This window comes from Caretta caretta, chromosome 1 (genome assembly GCF_965140235.1).
Source record: "Caretta caretta isolate rCarCar2 chromosome 1, rCarCar1.hap1, whole genome shotgun sequence".
Lineage (NCBI taxonomy): Eukaryota > Metazoa > Chordata > Testudines > Cheloniidae > Caretta > Caretta caretta.
In genome coordinates, this window is record NC_134206.1 from 157727278 (window position 1) to 157749834 (window position 22557).

General features: G+C 44.9%; 1 protein-coding gene across 3 annotated transcripts in view; it reads right to left on the reverse strand.

The window, feature by feature from the left end:
* Positions 1-17119, reverse strand: part of AGPAT3 (1-acylglycerol-3-phosphate O-acyltransferase 3) — a 137204-nt gene extending 120085 nt beyond the window's left edge. For 2 of the 3 annotated variants that reach the window (XM_075132396.1, XM_048865133.2), the window contains exon 1: positions 16266-16644. The gene's annotated coding sequence lies outside the window, so the exon portion shown is untranslated. Of the gene's footprint in view, positions 1-16265; positions 16645-17013 lie in introns of those variants that run through there. The other variant, XM_048865144.2, reaches the window with a different exon arrangement.
* Positions 17120-22557: the final 5438 nt, after the last annotated feature.

Genomic DNA, 22557 nt, shown 5'->3' on the forward strand with positions numbered 1-22557 from the left:
CCAGGGGGGGGAATAAAGAAAATAAAAACTGAAAACGAAGAGTCCTAAATATTCTTAAGACAACTTTTTAAGGACTTTCAGCTTGACCCTGCCATTTTGAAAGCCAGCAGCACCACCTCTGTCCCACACCGCCAATTTCATACAGTAGAAATTCTCTCTAAACAAATTAAGCTGCATTTGAGATAAATGACATACACTTCAAGGCAGCCACATTTTAAAGAGGGCCTTCATATTTACACTAAATGAAATGTTAGCCAGAATTCCAGACAGTAATCACCTGCTTGCATCTTGCTTAAAGGTCAGTTTAATGTTAAAACATCATTTAGCTATTTAGGCAAAACTGTATCAGACTGAAAGATATTTTAAATAATTTAGTTTTCTGCTTTTTAAACCAACTGTAAAGCCGTATGAAAAAACTCACCTCACTCTGTCATTAGGCTCCCAAACTAACGGTATGGCAAAGGGACGTTCCTCAATTCACAGATATGGCTGTGGTTGTGATGAGCAGGAGGATATGAAATACCAGTTTTAATCAAAATTTAGTTTCAAAGGCAGTGCTAACTGCAGTAAACTGGGGAAACTTTTGACAACCACCTTCCTCTCCCCATGTTCTTTCTTCCCTTCCTCCTCCAAGCTAGTGACATATTTCAAAGACTAACCTTCCAAGTGGTTTGTGGTTCCCTTTGAAACCCATCAAGGCTGCTTCTAAATTGGTGTCAGAATGATTACTACAGTCTATTACAAAGTATTCCTTTCCATCCCACCATTGCAAAAGGTTAAGCACACTGCCTTGACTGGGAACAAAGGCTTCAAGCACTGATCCACCATATGTTGCACACCAAACAAAGGAAAGAGTGAAAACAATTGACATCATTATGCCCTTGAACAACATCTGAGATTGGCATTTGTGTGTGTGTGTGTGTGTGTGTGTGTGTATTTATTTGGGATGGGGGCGGGAGGAATTAGAAGAGCACTTTCATCATCACTTTCAACAACTGAGTAAACAACAGGATGGGCTGCATACAGCAGCTACTGTATCTCACTGATGAATGCTTGCTGTCTGTCAGACTTTCTCTGTGAAATACTTGCAGTAAGAAAGACACTATCATGGATGCCAGATAACCGTGACAATTGTATCCCTGGCAACAAACAAGTAAACTCAATTTTCCCAGTAAGACTGAAGATTCCTTTACATCCCACAAAGCCATGGAAGTTACTTTCCAATGTACTGTGCAGATTTACTTTATAAAAAGTTACATTCAGTTAGGATCCACATTTTCTGTAATAAGGACCTTTCTTCTTCTTATGTGGCATTTCCATTACTGGGGATGGGGAGCATTTTGCAACCATGGTAGCTCATTCTGTACAATCTTCTGCTAATCTCTTTGTGGATGAATAATCCTTTTGATCCACCTAAGATACTGCACTGTCCATCCAAAATCTTCTTTTTCTGCCTTAGGTCTTCTGCCATTAAATTTCCCTTTTAGTGCCCATAAGCATGCATTGCCTGCAGAACCTCTTAATATTTCTTTTCATAAGATCTCTGACTAGTGTTTGCTGAGTTCCAATAATCTCCAATAGTTTTTCAGTAGTTACTTGTTCTATCCATGATATTTTCAGAATTATTCTACAATACCATGATTTAAACGATTGTCAGGACTTTTAGAAAACCTAGTCTGAATACAGTTTTTTCATGGGTTTTTTGTTTGTTTGTTTTATCCATTTGATGGACAGCTCAGGAGGAGAGAATGAAAAGATTAAAACGTTCTTTGGGAGCAGTGGAAGGCGAACCATTTTAGCAGTGTGCTGTTAATCAGAGAATGAAACAGGCCAGTCTAGTTTTCACTGTTAAAACTGAGTGAAGTTGCAATAAAATAAAATTAAAAAGCATAAATGGTTTAAAAATAAATTTCAGTTTTACTAATCTAAGCTTTTAAACAGACGTAAGGTCAACATTGGTTGTAATGCTAGTTATCACAGACATGTATATATTTCTAAGTGAACTATTTCGCTCATCCCAGGTACATTTTTCATGCTATAAGAATGATTATAGATACACAATTCTAGCACAAATACAGATGCAGACCTCAGAAAATGAATTACAAATAAATATTACTAAAAACAAGGCAAGCCATGCAAGTAGCTTCTGTTTAGGAAAGTGTGGTCTGAACTATTCTAGCCAAAATGGCTAGCAAGGACAACATCATGTTCCATTTCCTTTGCCTGCCTCTGAAATCAGATTTAAACTGTTATGCTTGACTAATCAGCTAAAACATTTCTGTGAAAATTTAGTGTTCAGGAAAGTGAGAGATTAGGTTTGACTGAAGCCATCACACTTAGTGTGCAGGTGCTCTGCAAATACACTACTGAGATGTCACACCCTGTACTACAACTGTGCTTGGCCACAAACTGAGGCCGCCAATAATGTTGAATTGTGATGATTTTGCATTGTGAGCAAAGTGAGAGTTAGAAGGAGACCAAATTCAGAAGTTTCCTGAGGTGAAAAAGTCGGTACATCACCCAACAGCATACCATCAACCTCTAGCCTTAGGGTGCCTAGGTGACTTAGAAGCACAAGTCCCACTGTTAGTCAATAGAATTTATCCTCTAAAGTCATTCGACCCTCATATCAGTTGTATTGCTATAACTCTACTGGTATAGTTAAAGTGGTACAACACCAACCCCTCCTTTGAGTGCAGATGCAGTAACATTGGTATAAGGGGGCTTATATCAGTATAGCTTATTCTTGTATGGCATGGGGAATGAGCTATACTGGTATAAATGCCTCCATACTAGGGCTTTTACCAATATAACTATTTTGATAAAAATCCCCACCCCCTAAACAACATAATTATATTGGTGAAAGTTTTAAGTGTAGACCAGGCTTCAGGCGCTTTTGAAAATCCCACTCTAACAGCATAGACCATAACAATGTCAATAATTGTTTCTTCATCCATAAAAACAAAGACAATATTTACTACACAGAGTTGTCATAAGCATTATTTAACATTTGGGAAGTGTTTTGAAGAAAAAGAAGAAATGTAAGGTATTTCCATATTCCTGGTTTATGTGCCATAAAATTTGGAGAGAATTTCACATGAATTATGTACAATATATAACATGTGCAATATGGACTGTTTCCTACTTGATATTCAAAACCAAACAACAGCTTACGTATACTGCACAACATTTATTTTATGCAGTGTTGTTGTAGACATGTTGATTCCAGGATATTAGAGAGCTCTGTGTAAGCTTGAAAGTTTTGTTTCTCTCACCAACTGAAGTTGGTCCAATAAAACATATTACCTCATCCATCTTGTCTCTCTAACGATTATTTCAGTCAAAAATGAAAGAGAAAATAAAATTGATGTATTCCTTAAATGTGTGGCAATTTTGATTAAGTAACTAATGGGTGCAGGTGCTGATTCTATTCTTTCCTTCTTAAGGGAAACGTTCACTTGCATTATTTCTAGACAAACAAAGAACGCAGTTTAAGATGTCAAGGATCCTGATGAACAACACACCACAATTACCAAAAAATATTTCTAGTGCACAAGAGTCATAAAACTTGTATCAAAGTACACTTGCCTTCACTGTAGCAGATAAAATTTGTCATTGTAGAGGAAAAACGCTAGGCATATGATAAAGAAGCCAATACTGAACTGATTTAGGCTAACTGTAAAGTGGCACCTTTTGCAAAACTGTTCAAAAGAGTTTAAGAGCTCTTCATGATGTAGAAATCTTGGGCTTTAAATATTTGTATAAAATAGTCCCGCTGAGTGTTCACCTGCTGTCAGGGAACTCTAGAATTCAACTCTTTCCATGAATTACTTAACACACTCTCCAGCCCACCTCTTCAACTCATAAAATTCTTATGAGTAGAAGGTAATTCTTGCTCCTTTAGCCCCTCTAGAAAGTATGGGCTGTTGTTCCTCAGGACCAGTTTCAAATATGGGCAGGTATTTTGTTGAGGAGTCTCATGAAACCACAGTGACAATGAAATGTAGGCATTTAGTCTGTACCCGGGTTGGAAACTGGAGAAGGTACCGGAGCTAACATCTCTATTGTAGTGAAAGAATCATAGGGACTTTAGGCTCCTTTGAGCAGAGACCATGTCTTCTTATGTTTGGAAAGCATCTAACATTGTGGATGTACTGCAATACAAATATATGCAATAACTGCCACAAGTGGCGAGAACACCGGTTTTCAGTCCCATCCAAGAGACAGCATGAAGACCCTTTTAGCACCAGGCCAAGGCATTAATAAGTACGGACTCTGAGGAGGAAGTATGCTGTTCCAGCAACTCAATCATCATCTCCACTTCCTGCAACACCTGGATTTTCCCTACCGGTCTCCCTGCAAGAACTAACCAGGCACAAATTTGGATCAATCATCCTTATGAGATCAGACAAGATCACAGAAACAGGTGGTAAGGCTGCAGGCAAAAATATACACTTCTCCAATAACAACAATGGAGTAGTCAGGCTCAGAGGGTTTGTCTCCACTTACTGGGGGATCGATGCGTGGTGATCGATCCACCGGGGGTCGATTCAGCAGGCCTAAATCGACTGCCGATCGCTCTTCCGTTGACTCCGATACTCCACCCGAACGAGAAGCAGAAGGTAAGTTGATGGGAGAGTTTCTCCCGTTGACCCAGCGTGGTGTGGACACCGCAATAGGTCGCCCTAAGGTACGTCGACTCCAGCTACATTATTCACATAGCTGGAGTTGCGTAACAGGTCAACTTAGTCCCGTAGTGTAGACCTGCCCAGAAAAATGTATATTTTACCTACAGTCTTACCATCTTGATCTGTGATCTTGTTAGATGACTGATTGATCCAAAATTGGGCCTGGTTAGCAGGGATGGCATGTATCTTAACTTTGTACTTCCTGGTTTTCAGAGAGGTTAAATCATATTACCTTCAGGGCCCACCCAAGATCCCAGCTCAGAAGGGCAGGGAAAGTGGCCTAGATGCCCCGCAGAGGGGCAAGACCCCCCACCAGATGTCAGCACACAAATGGGAGGGTAGAATGTGGGACTGATGGGGTCCCCCACTCCACCTGCTATCCATCCCCATGTCCCCCACAGTGTCCCACATGCTTCTCCCACTCCCCCATTCCCATCCCCTCCCCTGACCTGAGGGCCCCCCCACTCCTAACACCCATCCCCATAATCCCCCCCATTCCTCACCACAGCCCCAATCCCCTCTCCCCCCCACCCCTCCCAGCAAGCATTCACATCTGTAATTTTTTATTTTGGAAAACAGTTTGAGCACCTTCTGAATTATCTGCCATACCCAAACTACACAAGCACAAAATAACCCCCTCCCCCCCCCCCCCCGACAGAGGCAGATATTAGCAAAATCTGCATCTTTCATGTTCAGAATTCTGCTAAGGGTAGGTTTCAAACTTACAATGCCTGGGAGTAGGTCAGGTTTGCTGGCCAAAGAATATCCCCACGAGCCACTAAGCTCACATGGAAGCTGGCTGGCTGAAAACTCATCTTGGCTAGTGTCTGGTCTACATCCCAGCTTGTAACCAGTCCCTTGGGAATGACTCCTTTAGCATGCCAGACCTCAAGGATCCACACGGTTCCCCAGACGCAGGCCCGTGGCCTTCATGACTTGCAAACTGGGTCTTTGGGCACCAGCAATCCTTCTCCATGGCTTCCTGAAACGAGTCCAGCCAAGCCAGATGGCGAGGGAAGGCTTAGCTTTTACTCATTCAGGACACAATGCTCTCAGTAGGTATTTGCACTGACACCAGGCAACCTTTTCAAAAGAAGGTAACAATTTATTAGTCACCTGATATAGAGAATCTGAAAATCCTTCAGTTAGCATAGAGAAGCCAAGGATAAGATGGAGTTCAGACTGGCAAAGATCATGGCTCCCTTCAGCCATGATGCTGTAGCTATCATCTTTCCTTCCTCTCCCTGTTTCTTTGTGCCAATCCCAGGTCAGAGCCCTGTGTCTCTCAGGGTATATCTACACTGCCATTAAACACTCGCTGGTCCATGTCAGCTGACTCTGGATCACAGGGTTTGGGCTGTGGGGCTGTAAAACTGCAATATAGACATTCAAGCCTGGGCTCTAGGGGTATGTCTACAGAGCAACTAGACAACCGCGGTTGGCCATGCCAGACTTGGGCTTGCGTGGCTCAGGCTGCAGGGATGTTTCATTGCTGTGTAGACTTCCAAACTCTGGCTGGAGCCTGGGCTCTAGGACCCTACCTGCTGCACCAATGCAGCGTTTTAAGTGTAGATTTGCCCTGAAGCATGCATAAGGACGGAGGAGGGGGTGCAGGGACACATGAGGATGGGGGGCTGGCTGAGTCGGAGTGGAAGGGTGGCTGAGTGGGGATGCAGGGACACATAGGGACAGATGTGCATGACTGAATGAGAGAAGCTAGAGGTCAGCCATGGTCTGCAGGGGGGAAGCTCCTTAACAATCCCTCCCCTTCCAAAAAAAACCCTCCTGTTCCATACTTCTCCTACCCACACCCAACAACCCTCCAGGTTTGCTCCCAGACTCCTTCCCAGCAATTACTTCCCTCTCCCTCAGCTCCTCTGTTACCCCTGACTTCCCCAAGCCTTTGCACTGCTTCTGAGGGGTGCAGGAAATACATGTCTGTAATTTAAATGAATTATTACTCAAAGTTCTGAACTAATATGCCTAGTAAGGAATCCATTTGTCAAAAAACATTTCCTGAATAATTTTTGTCGTCTGTATTGTTACAGACATGCTGACTGGTATTTTGAAATAAATTACCAAAATAATTGAAACTGGCATGATTACATTGTGTTATTTTGGCAAATAAAATATGCAGAATTTTGCAGAATTTTAAAATATTGTGCACAGATTGTTTAATGTTTTGGCACAGAATTCCCCCAGGAGTAACTGTAGCAATAACAAGAGGAAATCTCCTAATACATCAAAACACAAAAAAGATATTTCATCCATTAGTCTTTGATGATACAATTATTTCTTATATTGAAATAATGTACACTCCATGTGCCTATACATGAGTTTATTGTACACATTTTACATCTCACTACTACAATATTCAGTGCTGACAAAGATTTCTTGTTTTCTTGTCTAGTTTTACACACAGAAAAGATATACAATGGGACCTGTACTCAGCATATGGCAACATACGAGTGCGATGTTCACTTTAACTTTTGCCCTGCTCAGAAAAGTTATTGGCAACTTGCTTTCATATAGTTTTTCTCCCATCCCTTCTCACTGTCACAGGATACTTACTTAGCATTACTGCTTATCTGTAATCCTACTCCAAAAATTAAACAAAAACAAAAAAAACAAACATGACCCACAACAAATAAGAGCTTTACAATTTTACATGTTTTCAATAAAATTTTAGAGTATTTCCTATACTTATTCTCCAGATCAGGAAATGTGCTTACATTTGGTGAATGAATGAGTCTTCAGCTGCATTGAAATAAAACTGAATAGGGCAATCACAGACACAGAAGAAATTGTAATTTTGGCCTCTTGAAGCAACTGCATTTATAAAATTGAGTTTTCCTTTAAAATGCCAAGTGAATTCTTGCTTCCAATAACAAATAAAAGATTCTACCTCCCACCCACCCTAACCTCCTTAGTTTTTCTACAAGATCTGTGTACCCTGTTCTGTGGAGATAAGACAAGAAGAACTAGTTCTCTCCATACTCGTCCTTTAGGTACTCAAACATTTAAGTACTTTTTTTGTTTTTAATAAACACACACACACACACACAAATGCAGTGCAGAGTCTTAACATTACATTTCTTGAGGGGTGAGAGTAGGCAGGAACAATTACTATTGGAAGCATGTCACTACAGATGGTGGGGAAAAAAATCTTAGATATGCTGAAATTGAAGGTTCCTCTGCTTCTAGTGATTTTTGGGGGTCTGCACCAAGCTGTTTAAAGCAGGAAGAATAGCCACAGGCCCACCCCTTCTCACCAATGAACCAATGGCTTCAAGTGTGAACAGTCAGCAAGTCTTTAAAGAAAAAACCCTCTACATTCAATATATGCAGGAAAGTAAGACTGGCAACATAGATACTTTTAAAACATGAAAAGAAATATCTAGTGCTCATGTTCGACAGTTTTTGACTGAAATAACTAAGATGATGAGAAATAAGCAATGAGAAGCTCCACTGTGTTGATGTTTTAATAAGCAAGGGGAGAAGGGAAAGATACAACTTTTTAAGAAAAACTGTAGCAGGATGCTTTCACCAATATTAGTAATTCAGTGATAAATACACTGTGGTTAACAGGAATACCTTATTTATACTTTTCCCCTGAAGAGTAAAGTTCCTAATCCAACAACTCAGTAATAGTTACATAAATAAGCAAAACATCAATTAGGACTTCAAAACAAAGAGTCTTTCTGCAGATGGAAACCAAAAGAAATAATAAAACTAATAGTGGAATGTGCAGCAAACGGTTTCATTTTGTAAAACAACTATGACAGAGGGCAATAGCTTTATCATTCTATGATTGGAAAAAGAGAACATAAGCACTTTTAACTGGAAAGGGTTCTATATAGATAGAATTTTGTTTTGTTTGCTGAAACATCTGTTTGAGAAGATTAAAAATTAGGCTCTATGGAAACTAAAATTTCTTATATTTCAGTTCAAGATAATAACTTCAGTGACCACAGTCAGGGAAACTCAATTGATAAAACCAACTCTAATCTCAAATTTGGCCAGAAAGCAACTCACCGCTCTAGGTGCAATGCTAACTCAACTTACTCCCCGGAAAGGCTCATGAGCAAGCTATCTGCAGTGCACTGCCAAACCACACAAAGTTACTATAAATGGTGCTGTAAGACTGAGTGTGTTCAGATAAGACAATCCAACTGGTTTCCCTCTGCTATACATGTTAGATTCAAGCTACAGTTAGAGGCCAGTAGTTTGTATCTCTCCAGCATGCCAAGGCCATTTATATGGGAGAGAAGAACTAAGATGAGAAATTAGTAACATAGAAAGCATAACATGAGATGGTGCCATTTTAGACCACGTGGATGAAGTCTTTTAATTCAATTTTATTAGTCAGCTTTTTAATTTTTTTAATGCAAGTAATGTTTATCGTAAAAGTTTGGTGACACCAAATATATAGGGTAGGGAGGCAGATATGGGTCTAAAAATCAAGCAGCCAAGAAACATGATGCTTTGATTGTTTTCCTGTAACTAAAAGATAAACTTATCACTGTTTTCCAAAGCCAGAACAGTTAAGTTGGACAACTTTTGAATGCAAGACTGTCTATACTACAGAAAGTGCAGTGACTCACATCTGCAGTTAGAAGCACTTGTCCAACTAGTGTGGATTCTGCTGAGTTCAACAGGTGCAGCAAAGCATGCCAGACACCTGACAGATTGAGAAGGGGCAACTGCATTTAACACCCAGTGTCAATCAGCAGTTTTTGTAGTGTAGACACTGCCCAAGAATCTAAATGAACGTTTTATCTGTTCCACTGTAAGTGAAATCAATGCTTACAAACCTACCCGTAAGTTTAATCAGTTAGTCACATAAGAATCTAGCAAAAAAAAAAAAAATTGTTATAATACAGACAAAAATAAAACTAAAATTCCAAATGTAACACTTCACACCAAAAGAAATGCTGTCAAGACGGGCCAGATGTTCACCACTTTACTACTAAGAACTCAGATTCAGAACAGCAATTCACCTGTTGTCAAACATTTGTGATTCTGGACCCTGAACTGTTAGCTCTAGAGTGGAAGAAAGGGTGAAAGATTAGTTAAGTTTACATTGGACTTGAAAATAGAACAGTTTGCTGAAATCATGAGCAGTTTATTAGCAGTCGGAAGGGAAACCAATTATCAACAGTATTGTAACACTTCCTCACCTTCCCCTACTACTACACCCCTTCCCCTGAAAAGAGAGAGGAAACAAAGATCCAAGAGAGATGGTGGCCTCAAGAACAAAAGTAGTGCTCAAGGAAAATGAGGTGCCAACTGGCCAGTTTGCTAAGGGCTTGTCTTCACATACAGTGCTATAGCAGCGCAGCTGTACATTGTGCACGGCACAGTGGTGCAGTTGCTATATGAAGATGTTATTACGCCGACGGGAGCTTCTCCCGTTGGCATATTTAATCCCACCTCCCCAAGAGGCGATAGGTATGTTAGCAGGAGATCTCCTGTCGACATAGCGCTGCCTGCACAGGGGTTAGGTCGGTATAACTATATTATTCAGGGGTGTAGACTTTTCATACCCCTGAGCAATGTAGATATATTGATATAGGTCTGTAGTATAGACCTGGCCTAACACATGCACTACTAACAAAAGTTTCAACATAAACAGAGTTCCAAGAAAAAGTTACACTGAAAGTTATGAAAGAATCATTACTATTGATCTGGGTGCCTATACATTAGATTAACATTTTATTAAACCCATCACCATCCTCCTAAGAGAATCCATGGCACAGCAATATTATATCTGGTTGAGGCTGTTAAATCCTCAGGGTTTTCTCTTCTCCATTTTGTAGTTACATGCTATCTGCTCATGTACAGATGAGCCATTCAAAAGTAGGCTTCTTATTTATTTTTAAACCATTCTTTCATCGTTTTCTGCACATGCTTCTTCTTCATCTTAACAGAGGCAGGGCAGATTTCAGCGAGAAAAGGACAAGTGACATATTTTCTGCTTTTCAATAAATATTAAGAAACAAAAAATCCGTATCCAATTCATTGAACTAGTGACCGGGGCGGGGGGGTGTCTTAATGTTTTTGTGCACAATATTTACTGCCAAGGGCTAATGAGGGCAGCTTAAGCAAAGCACTCTGAAATTCTTTGATGTAAGATGCTATTAATGTTGCATTTTGTATTTCTATATTTTCTTCTTTATAGCATCTTCCAAATATCCACCTACAGTTCGACCAGCTGAGACAGCTGGACTCTTCAGATATACTTCGCTTGGCTACACTTGCGAGCTAGAGCACATTAAAGGAGCCCCAGGCGCACTAGCTCACACTACCCGTCCACACTGGCAAGGCACGTAGAGAGCTCTGACTCCGTGGCTAGAGCACTCCTAGTTCTCCACCTCGGCATGTGGAATAAGGTTTGGTGCACCCCCACTGGAGCGCCGTGGGGCCAGTGCGGACACCCTGGTCTTACAATGCGCTCTGATCAGCCTCCAGAAGTGTCCCACAATGCCTGTTCTAGCCACTCTGGTCATCACTTTGAACTCTACTGCCTTGCCCTCAGGTGACCAACCATCAGACCCGCCCTTTAAATTCTCTGTTTGCTCAGCCAGGCGTGGAGTGCTCTCAGCGAATCTTTCCAGGTGACCATGCCTCCATGCACCAGGAGATCTCCAGTATGGAGCAATGGCGAGGTGCTGGACCTCATCAGTGTTTGTGGGGGAGGAAGCTGTCCAGACCCAGCTGCGCTCCAGCTGTAGGAATTACAATACCTTAGGGCAGATATCAAGGGACATGATGGAAAGGGGCCATGACCAGGATGCACTGCAGTGCAGGGTTAAAGCGAAGGAGCTGCAGAATGCCTACCGCAAAGCCCGCGAGGCAAACAGCCGCTCCCGTGCTGCCCCTGCGACCTGCCATTTCTACAAAGAGCTGGACGTGATACTTGGGGATGACCCCACCTCCATTCTGAGGACCACCTTGGACACTTCAGAGCCCAGTGCAACAAGGCAGGAGGAGGAGGAGCAAAGCAGGAGCGAGGGTGCTGAGGAGGAAGACACCCCAGCATCCCTAGATGCATGCAGCCAGGAGCTGTTCTCAAGCCAGGAGGAAGGTAGCCAGACGCGGCGGCCGAGGCTTGGGGAAGGACAAACACCAGAGGAGGCTCCCAGTAAGCGGCTTTTATTTTGGGAAGGAAGTTAGTTGGTGCGGGCTCTCGGGGCGAGGAGGGTTAGGGCAGCATGCATGCCTAGATGCGGAATAGGGCGTTGAGGTGCTCTCTCACATCGTGGTAATCGGCCTCAGTGATCTCTTCAAAGGTCTCATCCAGAACTTGAGCAATGTGCTTGTGCAGGTTTCTCAGGAGAGCCACTGTGGCCTTGTCCCAGTCAGGCTAACTTGTCCGCGCCACTGTGCCGTGAGGGGTGGGAGGACCATTGCTGCACACAGGCAAGCTGCATATGGGCCAGGGCGGAAGCCGCATTGCAGTAGAAGACCCTCCCTTGCTTCCCAGGTCACTCTCAGCAGCGAGATATCTTCCAGGACGAACTCCTGTGGAAAATGTGGGGACAATGTTCAGTATAGGGGCCCCCTGCCACTGTTGGCTCTCCCCAAGGCACAGAAACCCATAGGACAGTACAGCCGTGGAACAATCACGCTTGACAATGTGCTTACTCACCATTTTGGGGCTCCCATGGGTTATGTGCGCTCACTTTGGGACGGGCAAATTATGCTATTGTGTAGACTGTGCTTGCCCTTAAGTATGGGAAAATCATTGCTCTGCCTGGTGTGAACAATGCTGCCTCTGTTAAGTGCTGCATTTTGCCTTTACAGATGCAACCTTGAGATCTCAGCCATCCGTGTTATCACCGGCCGAAAGACTCCAAAGAATCAGAAAGAGGCCACGTAGAAGCAAGGAAGACATGTTGCATGAAGTAAGGCAGCATTCAAGTAATGAAAATCAAAAAGTGCAGGAGTGGTGGGACAGTGAAAGGAGGATCCACCAGCAGAATGAGGAGTGCTGGCACAAAAGCGCGGTGCTCTGGCAGCAAAGCACGGATTGGCTGTTAAGCATAATGGAGCGCCAAGTGGACTCAATCCAGGCGCTCATAGCCATGCAGGCAGAGCACTACCATGCCCCCCCGCCCCCTGCAGCCCTTGTCCCAAAACTTTCCCTTGTGCCCCCATGTCACCTCCAACCCACTTTCCCCAACATCCAGGTTCTTACCACCACCAGCTGCCTCCAACACCTGTAGCTTCACCACCCAGCCCTGAAAACTATGACCCTTACCCACTGCACTCAACCCCCATCACCATGCAGTATAGCCAGCCTGAAGTGCAGCACTCACTGCACAGCACTCCAGACAGGAAGGCTGAGTATGATAACAGGACATATGCAAATCTGTGATTGTACTGTTCCCCACCCCACCCCCTTTCTCTTTCTGTTTCCCAAGTAGTTGTGTTTCTTTTCAATAAATGGATTTTTTGGCTTTGAAAATATTCTTTATGATTGCATAAAGTAAAAGATAACCAGGAAAGAAACAGGCACTGCAAGTCAGCATAGCAAACACAGATTCCTACTAACATTGGAACCACTGCACTTCACTCCCGTGCAGGGCACCAGACATTACTGGTGGCTTTCAGCCTCAAATTGCTCCCTCAAGGCATCCCTAATCCTTGCAGCCCCACACTGGGCTCCTTTAATAGCCCTGCTCTCTGGCTGTTCAAATTCAGCTTCCAGGTGTTGAACTTCTGAGTTCCATGCCTGAGTGATTAGTCCACCCTTCCCTTCACAAATGTCATGGAGGGTACAGCACATAGATATAACCACGGGGATGCTGTCATCAGCCAGGTCCAGCTTCCCATACAGAGAGTGCCAGCAGCCCTTTAAACGGCCAAAAGCACACTCCACAGTCATTATGCACCGACTCAGCCTGTTGTTGAACCTCTCCTTGCTGCTGTCAAGGCTCCCTGTGTAGGGTTTCATGAGCCACGGCATTAAAGGGTAGGTGGGGTCTCCAAGGATCACAATGGACATTTCGACTTCCTCTGCGGTGATCTTCTGGTCCAGGAAAAAAGTCCCAGCTTGCCGCTTCCTGAACAGGCCAGCGTTCCGAAGATGTGCGCATTATGCACCTTTCCGGGCCAGCCTGCGTTAATGTCAATGAAACGTCCACAGTGATCCACAAGTACCAGGAGAACCATAGAGAAATACCCCTTCCAATTAATGTACTCGGAGGCTAGGTGGGCTGGTCCCAGAATGGAATATGCATGCCATCTATTGCCCCTCCGCAGTAGGGAAACCCATTTGTGCAAAGCCATCCACAATGTCATGCACGTTACCCAGAGTCACGGTTCTTCTGAGCAGGATGCGATTAGTGGCCCTACAAACTTGCATCAACACGATTCCAATGGTCAACTTTCCCACTCCAAACTGGTTAGCAACTGATCGGTAGCTGTCTGGAGTTGCCAGCTTCCAGACTGCAATAGCCACCCGCTTCTCCACCGTCAGGGAAGCTCTCAATCTCATGTCCTTGCGCCACAGGGTGGGGGTGAGCTCATCACACAGTCCCATGAAAGTGGCTTTTCTCATCCAAAAGTTCTGCAGCCAATGCTCGTCATCCCAGATTTGCATGACGATGTGATCCCACCACTTGGTGCTTGTTTCCTTAGCCCAGAAGCGGCATTCCATGGTAGTGAGCATGTCCGTGAATGCCACAAGCAAACTCGTGTCATATGCATTACTCAAGTCGATATCATCAGAGCCCTCACGGTCACTTTGGATCATAAGGAATAACTCGACTGCCAAATGTGACGTGCTGGCGAGACTCGTCAGCGTACTACTCAGCAGTGCGGGCTCCATTCCCGCAGACCGAAAGGGAAGACAGAGCGCGCAGTACAAAAACGTTGAAAGATGGTGCCAAATGTGGACAGAAGCAAAGGGATTGCTGGGATACGAACCGATGCATTACGGGGCATTGGGATAGGACCCAGAATGCCCCACACCCCCTGTCCCCTTCCCACAAACCACAGTGCCAGAATAGGAAGAGGTGCTCTGTGGGATAGCTGCCCATAATGCATTGCTCCCAATGCCACTGCAAGTGCTGCAAATGTGGCCGCGCCAGTGCGCTTGCAGCTGTCAGTGTGGACAGACTGCAGCCCTTTCATAGAATCATAGAATATCAGGGTTGGAAGGGATCTCAGGCGGTCATCTAGTCCAACCCCCTGCTCAAAGCAGGACCAATCCCCAATTAAATCATCCCAGCCAGGGCTTTGTCAAGCTACTGCGCTCTCTGAAGGCAGGTTTAACTCAAAGTGCTCTACATCTGCAAGTGTAGACATGCCCTTAGTATAGCTTGACATACTCAGTGAGTATATCCCCTCCCTGCTTCTCCTCTCCTATTTGCTTCCATGGGTCAGACATACAGGGCTTTTCAGACATTTATAAAAACACAAACAAAAGCAACATCCCAGAGCACAGCCCTTCTAATGCAGCGATTCTGCCTGTGCCCGCACACACACCCCTTAGCCAAACCCCAATGGAAATCAAGGGGCCAAGCCTGAGGGTGACCAGATGTCCCGATTCTATAGGGACAGTCCTGATATTCGGGGCTTTGTCTTATATAGGCCTGCATTACCCCTCCCCCATCCTGATTTCTCACACTTGCTATCTGGTCACCCTGGGCCTTCCCCAGCCCCAGGGACAAGGAGCAGAAAACGGAAGAGCTGAACGGAGATGAGGCTGTGGCGGCTGCTTGTGGTCCCCGCTCTCCTGCTACAGCGCCGGCCTTGCACACGCTGCGGGGCAGGGGCTGAGCCTCAACCCACCGCCAGCGAGGTCCGTGGGGAGGGAGCGGCCACCGGGGGTCCAGGGCTGGGCGGAGCCGCCCTCCCCGTGGCAGCTCCTCCTCTCCCTGCAGCGCCGGGAAGGGGGGACGGCGGGGGGCGCAAGGGGGCAGTGCCCGGCAGCGGCGGAGGGGTGGGAGGAGAAAGGAGAGCGGCTGCTCGGGGAGAGCTGCTGGAGACAGGAGCTGCCGCCGCCGCTTAGCGCCAGCCCCGCGCCATGTGCATCCCGGGCGCACACGCCGGGAAGACTGGCAAGATGTCACCTTCCAGGGGGAAGTGAACGCCCCCCCCCCTCCGGGGGTGTGTGTGTGTGAAAATTCCCACCCATCCCCAGCAGCAATGGGGGCGGCACCGGTGCCCAGCGGGGCTGGGAGGGGAGCTGGGGCCCGGGAGCAGCGGTCTCAGTGCGGTGTGCTGGGGAGAGCGAGAGGAGCTCGGACGCTGGGGTGAAAGGCGCCCACCGAGCGGGGCCGCAGGGCTGGGGCAGGAGGAGCTAAGGGCGCGCCAAGGAGAGGGCGGCTCGGGGAAGGGGTGGCTGGCAAGAGGGCGCTAGGGCAGGGCTGCAGCGAGGAGCTGGGGAAGGGAGAGGGGCTGAAGGAGGAGCTCCCCGGGGAAGGGCTGCGCTCGGCAGAGGCGCACACGACGCCGGCCAAGAAGGGGCAGCCCCAGCCAAGGCCACAGCCGTGCACGGCACAGACAGCAGCGATGCCCCGACCTCCCTCCCCTGCACCGACCCCCTTCAGCCAGAGCAGCACCAACCTGCCGCCGCCGCCTCCTCCGGATTAGCTGGAGCGGCTCCTGCCCGGCTCGGCTCCAGCCGCCTGGCCGCCGCCGCCTCCAGCAGCAGCAGCAGCGACTGCCCTGCTCAGAGCCTGCCCTGGGTGCTGGCACCGCCGCTGCTCCCCGGGAGGCGGAGCGGGGGTAGGATCGTGGCGGCGGGCTGGGTCCCTGCGAGTCTCTTTCATTGAGTGCGGCAGATGCTGCCGTCTCCGCTGCTCCTCTCCCAGCAGCCGCTACTTCCTGTGCAGCGATGGTTCAGTTCCTCCCGGGCCGCTGGGGGCAGGAGAGCTGGGCTCTGGGGGGGGCTCGGCCAGGCGGTCGGGGCCGGTGGGGGGGTTCCAGCTCTCGCCCCCCCCCCCCCCCCGCCCTAGCCCAGCGCGGCTGGGCTCTGTCTCCGGGCCCAAAGCAACCCTGCTGCGGCTACCGCCCAGCCCCGGCCTCCCGCTCCCACCTGGGGCAGGGTGAACCCGCCGCTCCCCCACCCCAGTCCCGCGCGCCCTCCTGCAGCCTGCCTGCCCGCCCCGCCTTCAGCCTCACGCGTCTGTCCTGGAGCGGGAGGGCTGCGGCTGCCCGGCGGCTTCACCCCGGCGTCACCCGTCCCTCCCCCGGGAGGGTGACGGGGACACGGTCGCAGACCTGCTGGCTGGGAAATTCGCCGCGGGATGGGTTTGCAGCAGTAGGCATTAAAGTCCCTGCCTCGGGGGCTGAATGAGCAGGATTTATTTACCCTCTTAATTTTTCGATGTCTCGTTCATTCATCTCCCTCGCAGCGTGTGCCAGCCCCAGGCATGGGCCCAGGAGTAGCTGCACCTCTCTGCAGTGCTTAATTTGTAAAGAAAGAAGTGCTGGGGCTCAAGCGATTGTTTTACTTTCGTAACTGACAGGGCGAACCCAGAGGTGCTGGGAGTCAAGGACTATAAACTGCTGAGCCTAGAGGTGAGCCCTGGCGAGCCCTGACACAAATTAAGCATGGTCTCTCCGCTATTCCTCATTAAGAAAGAAATTGGTTTAGACTTACCTCAGTCACCCACACAAATCTGGTGTGCACTCATATTTTATTGTGAGGTTGGGGGGTTTTTTTTACCTCTCTAATAACCAAGTTGAAAATAAAATGATGTATTTAATATATATCTATAGCCCACATCATTCAAAGTGATCAGCTGTTTTCCTTTGATTGTGTCCCACTGTTTGCGGTGTTGTTCTAAGCCTGTTGGCTCCAAGGTATTAGAGGGACAAGGGGTTTGAAGTAATATCTTTTATTGGACCAACTTAGTGACAGAGAGACACTTTCCTGCTTACACAGCATTCTTCAGATCTGGGACCCACTCACCCAGACCTGAAGAAGAGCTCTGGGCATAGCTTGTCTCTTCCACCAACAGAAATTGGTCCAACAAAAGATATTACCTCACCCACCTTGTCTCCCCTGCATTCTGGGTATTGTCTCCTTGTAATGACCAACATTTGAACTCTGGCATGTTGCATTTAGGACCTGACCCAAAACCCATTAAGTCAAGGGCTCTCTCTACACTGTCTTCAATGGCCTATGGATGAAGACCTTAAAAAGCACAGGTTTCAGAGTAGCAGCCATATTAGTCTATATTCGCAAAAAGAAAAGGAGTACTTAGTCTCTAAGGTGCCACAAGTACTCCTTTTCTTTTTAAAAAGCACAAACACACAGGTCTGTTTGAAACCCAGGATTATAAACAAAGGGGGACGGGGAACATTTATGGAAATATGGAGATGACATCATGAGGACTCCTTAACATATGCTTAATAACACAGAAAACTATAGGTGCCACTGAAATAAAAATAGTAATAATAAAGGTACAATTCTGTATCTAATTTAAGTCCACAAAAACAAAGCCATTCAAGTGTAGAATTGAAGATCCATGTACATTACACCTTCCTGTGATCCATGCACCACTAAATTCCATGGCAGTTCTGCATCTGGTGAGCAGGATCAAGCCTGTGGTATTTTTAAACAAATGTATGCCTTGGATTGACAACATTTGTATTACTATTTTATATTTAAAAGTGTATTATATTTTAAATGATAAGATCACACAGGCCAGATATATATTGTAAATCTTATATTTATATTGGCTCTAAACTACTTAAGATGTTTTTAAAAAAGAAAGGACAACATTTTTAAACACTGGTACCTAAAGTTAGTTTATATTTAGGCACCAAATAAATGTTGATTTTCAAAGATGCTAAGAACTTGCAGCTCCCATAGACTTCATTGGGAATTGCTTGCGCTCTGTACATCTGAATATCAGGCCACTTACTTAGGGCCCTAAATACAGATTTAGGAAGCTAATATTAGGAACTAACATTCACAACATTTTAACGTAAAAAAATTAAAATTGAAAAATGTTAGTCATGGTGCATGCTGGAGCATCACAACAGAAGAGGAGCCAACCAGAATGGCTTTGGGAGATCTGAAATGAAAAATAAATATGGATCGTATTCTGAATTCTCCCCTGCTAGCTTAGCTACTTGTGGCATTCAGAACACAAAAATAGATTTGTCTCACTTAAAAAAAGATTTGCAAGACACCTCTAAATATTTGTGTTCTTGGGTTGTTTGACGTGCCATTTAGATTACCTCATTCCTGTGCTGTACCACTGCTGGCCTCACAAGCAATTTCCTATTTTACATTTGTTCCAGCAGGCACAGAGTCTGACCATAAGAAGCATAGGTATATTTCATATTTTTAAAAATAACTTTTAGGATGCCTCTGGACACTTTTCCCCTTTCTTGTGTCTCACTAATTAGTCTTTTGATCAGACTAATCTGATGGGCTACTGTGTCTGCCCATCCTGGTATATCACAAAATCCTTGAGTGAGATTGTCCATGCTGCCATGGACCTGTAAAGGGCTGCTGTAACACAGAGCAGCTGCCACAGTTCCCTAGGCCTAGATCACATCAAGAGCCATTTCAGGCCCCAAATGCTCAGAACTGGAATGAGGCAAATGTGGTTTAAAGCTGCCTTACCTCCTTCTAATCCCCAAAGGCACAGCACATCAACTCAGCCTTTTCCCCTATTTCCATACCAGCTTCTGCATATGCCTTAGTAGTGTTAAGAAAAGTAGTTTCTTTACACATGCATCAACTTCCATTTGTTTCTTTAAATCTGTCTTTATTATATATGATGGTTTACAAGGCTGTGTCCAAAATAAAAACTATATTCATTCAAACAAGTGATATAACTAAATTTATTCCAGAGTTTAATTGCAAAAATAGAAAAAGACATTGTTTCCTCAATTAGAAGAGTTCATTCAAACTGGATCATTAAAAAGAAGATCTGAAGGCTGCCTGGCCCAGTTCTGGTCTGAAACAACTATCTTGTAATTATGAAAAAGTACAAATTTCTATTCTTTTTAAATACAATCAGTACTACTTTGCAGTGCTTATGTGGTCATCACGTCCATTAAAGTCAATGGAATTTTGCATGTGTAACAACTGGAGGATCAGACTTAAAATCTGAATGGACACTATATTCATGCAAAAAGAACAGGAGTACTTGTGGCACCTTAGTCTCTAAGGTGACACAAGTACTCCTGTTCTTTTTGCGAATACAGACTAACACGGCTGCTACTCTGAAACCTGTATTCATAGAGTATCGTATGGTTAGACAGACATAGAAAAGAAAAGAAGATTGGGTTGCAGGGAAAAGAAAAGATGGCAATTATATAAATGACACAAAAAAAAAGATGAAGGATGCATTTGTGTGGTTTGACATAAGAGCCTCTCTGTCTTCCCATTCTACCTACACTCTGACATCTTAGTGACACTTAACATCTTGTTTCCTCTCACAGGAGACAGTTCTATCAAGTGCTGACCGTTACCTCTAAAGGGAAATTAGGAGCAAATATCCTGGTATTCATTCATTTTATCCTCATACTTGTAAATGAGCCTTTCAAGGGAAAAGATCTCAACCATATATATGTATATACAAAGCAATCTTTCAAAGAAGACACTTCTGGGCCTTTCCACTGTCTGAGCAAAAGACATTTGACATACATCAAAGTTGCTGAAATCCATTTATCAGCCATCTAAGGAAGTCCAGACAGGCATTTGGAGGCATGCTGGAGAGAAAATGTCTTGCATTGATCCTAGTATTTGTTGTTAGTCTGACTGAACACGAGAATATTCTTAGGAAATGTGAACTAACTCTAGTGAGGACCCAGCTCACTTTGTTTAATTAAACTTGAGTCCAACATAACTTATAAACTGAAATTATCTCAGTCTGGCTTCTCACGTAGTTAGTTAAAAAGTCTCAGGGGGACAATTTTCTGTTATTTCTCCAAGACACAGAGCCCGGTCTGAGTCATGTTTGACTCATAAGCCCCCCTCAGTTGCAGTTGAGCATAGTTAGGCCTCTGTATTGAATGGGGCCAAGTGGGGGTGACAGAACTTGGATCGCAGGGGGAATTAGTGCCACAATATTTCCATTGTGGGGACTCCACCTCTGCATAAACTCACACACGCCTGACTACCAGGGGAACGGGGGGTGAGGCGCAGATGTGAGAGTAGGAACCAGATGAGCTGGAGCAGGCACCACGGGGCCTGGTGTCAGGCCAGGGAGCAGGGAACTGGACCTGGATGGGTGGAAACAGGCTTGAGACAGGTAGAAATCCCCAGGACACCTGCTTCCCAGCCTGAAGCCAGCTACCCACCACCCTGAGTCTCATTACTTTCCCTCACTGCTCCTCTGCTGTCCCATTCACAAGGAGCTTCCACCCCCTGGGGCTAAGCCAACCATTGTTAGAACAAGGGGGTTTATGCTCTCTGAATCAGGTATTGAACACAGTGTGACCCTCTCCACAACAGCCATGTTATATCAGTTGAGGGACAGTCAGAGGAACTGTATTTGATATTGAAGGCCTGACTGTGGTCTCATTAACATATGTAAATCTGGGGTAACTCCATTGAAGTTAATGTTGTTACACTGGTATAAAACTGATTATTGAAATGAGTGGATAATCTGGCAACAAGTATCAGACACAGTAAATTTTTGAGTGCTGAAACACTAACATTAGGTTGTTAAACTCAACCTCCTACTTATTTTGAAGCCTTTCCAAAACAGTTTACAGGCACATTGTATTAATCTGAAAATGATCCAAGAAAGATACTGAAAATGGCAAATCATTTATATAAAGTGTCAATCCCTTAAATCCAAATCTACTTGAAACTACTCTTAATGTGCTGAATAGTTTATCTATATCATATAATAAAATAATAATAATTGTATTTATAATAATTTATGCTAGTTTTATTTACTGTGATAGTGCTATGCTGATGACCCCGCAGTAGCAGATGAGTAGGAGCCTTTGCTATAAAAACACATTTTCAGACATTTATACCTGCCTGGAAAATAAGTACCCTTGGAATTGAAGTTTCTCAATCTATCTCTCAGGTAAAAAATGGTTGTTTCGTTTCCCTCTCCCCACACCCCTCCACTTTTGAGGCATGAAAGTATAAAAAATTGTTTTTTTCCACTAACAATTTTTCAAATGGTTTTTTGACTTTGTTTATAAAACTTCAAACTTGCCATGGATACAGTTCTCAATAAAGCCAAGTGCCTTTAATGTGGTAGAAGAAATTCGGCTAGAAGTAATGAAGTTACAATCTAACATCATGAGAGAAGATTTTCAGAAATGACTAGTGATTTTGGATGCTGATCTAAAAGTCAGGTGCCTTCAAGGTGTCCCAAGTTGAGCACACAGAACCACACTGGAATATGATTTTCCCTTTTTAAAAAAAAAAAAAAAAAGAACTTAAGTGTAGAATTCCAGATATACAAACATTTAGCATTTTGTACATTGAAATGCTACGTGAACAAGTTAAGAATTTTGTCTGACTAGTTCACCTTAACCATGATCATTCTGGACCTTCTCTGCACCTTGGCCAGATGTCTCCTCCCCTGAAACCATCTACCCACCACTAAGTTTATTTGAATGTGCAACGTTTTCCCTGTGCAAGAAGTGTAGAATCAGGTTCTTTGATATAATTAATAAAATAGATTTGGGGAAATTTTGAATAAATGCTTTTGTGAGTTCATAAGGGAAGGTAGGCAGCAGCAAGGAGACTTTCCTGCCTTTGCCTCCCTGAAGCAAGGGCCAGCCACGACTGTTTTACCAGTGCACACCAAGCATAGGGATTCCTCCTTCCCAGCGCTCCCTGGCAGCCTCATGTACATTGCTCTATTTTCCCTGCACTAGCATACATGCACCCAACTCAGAATAAATACTGCCTTAGACCTTA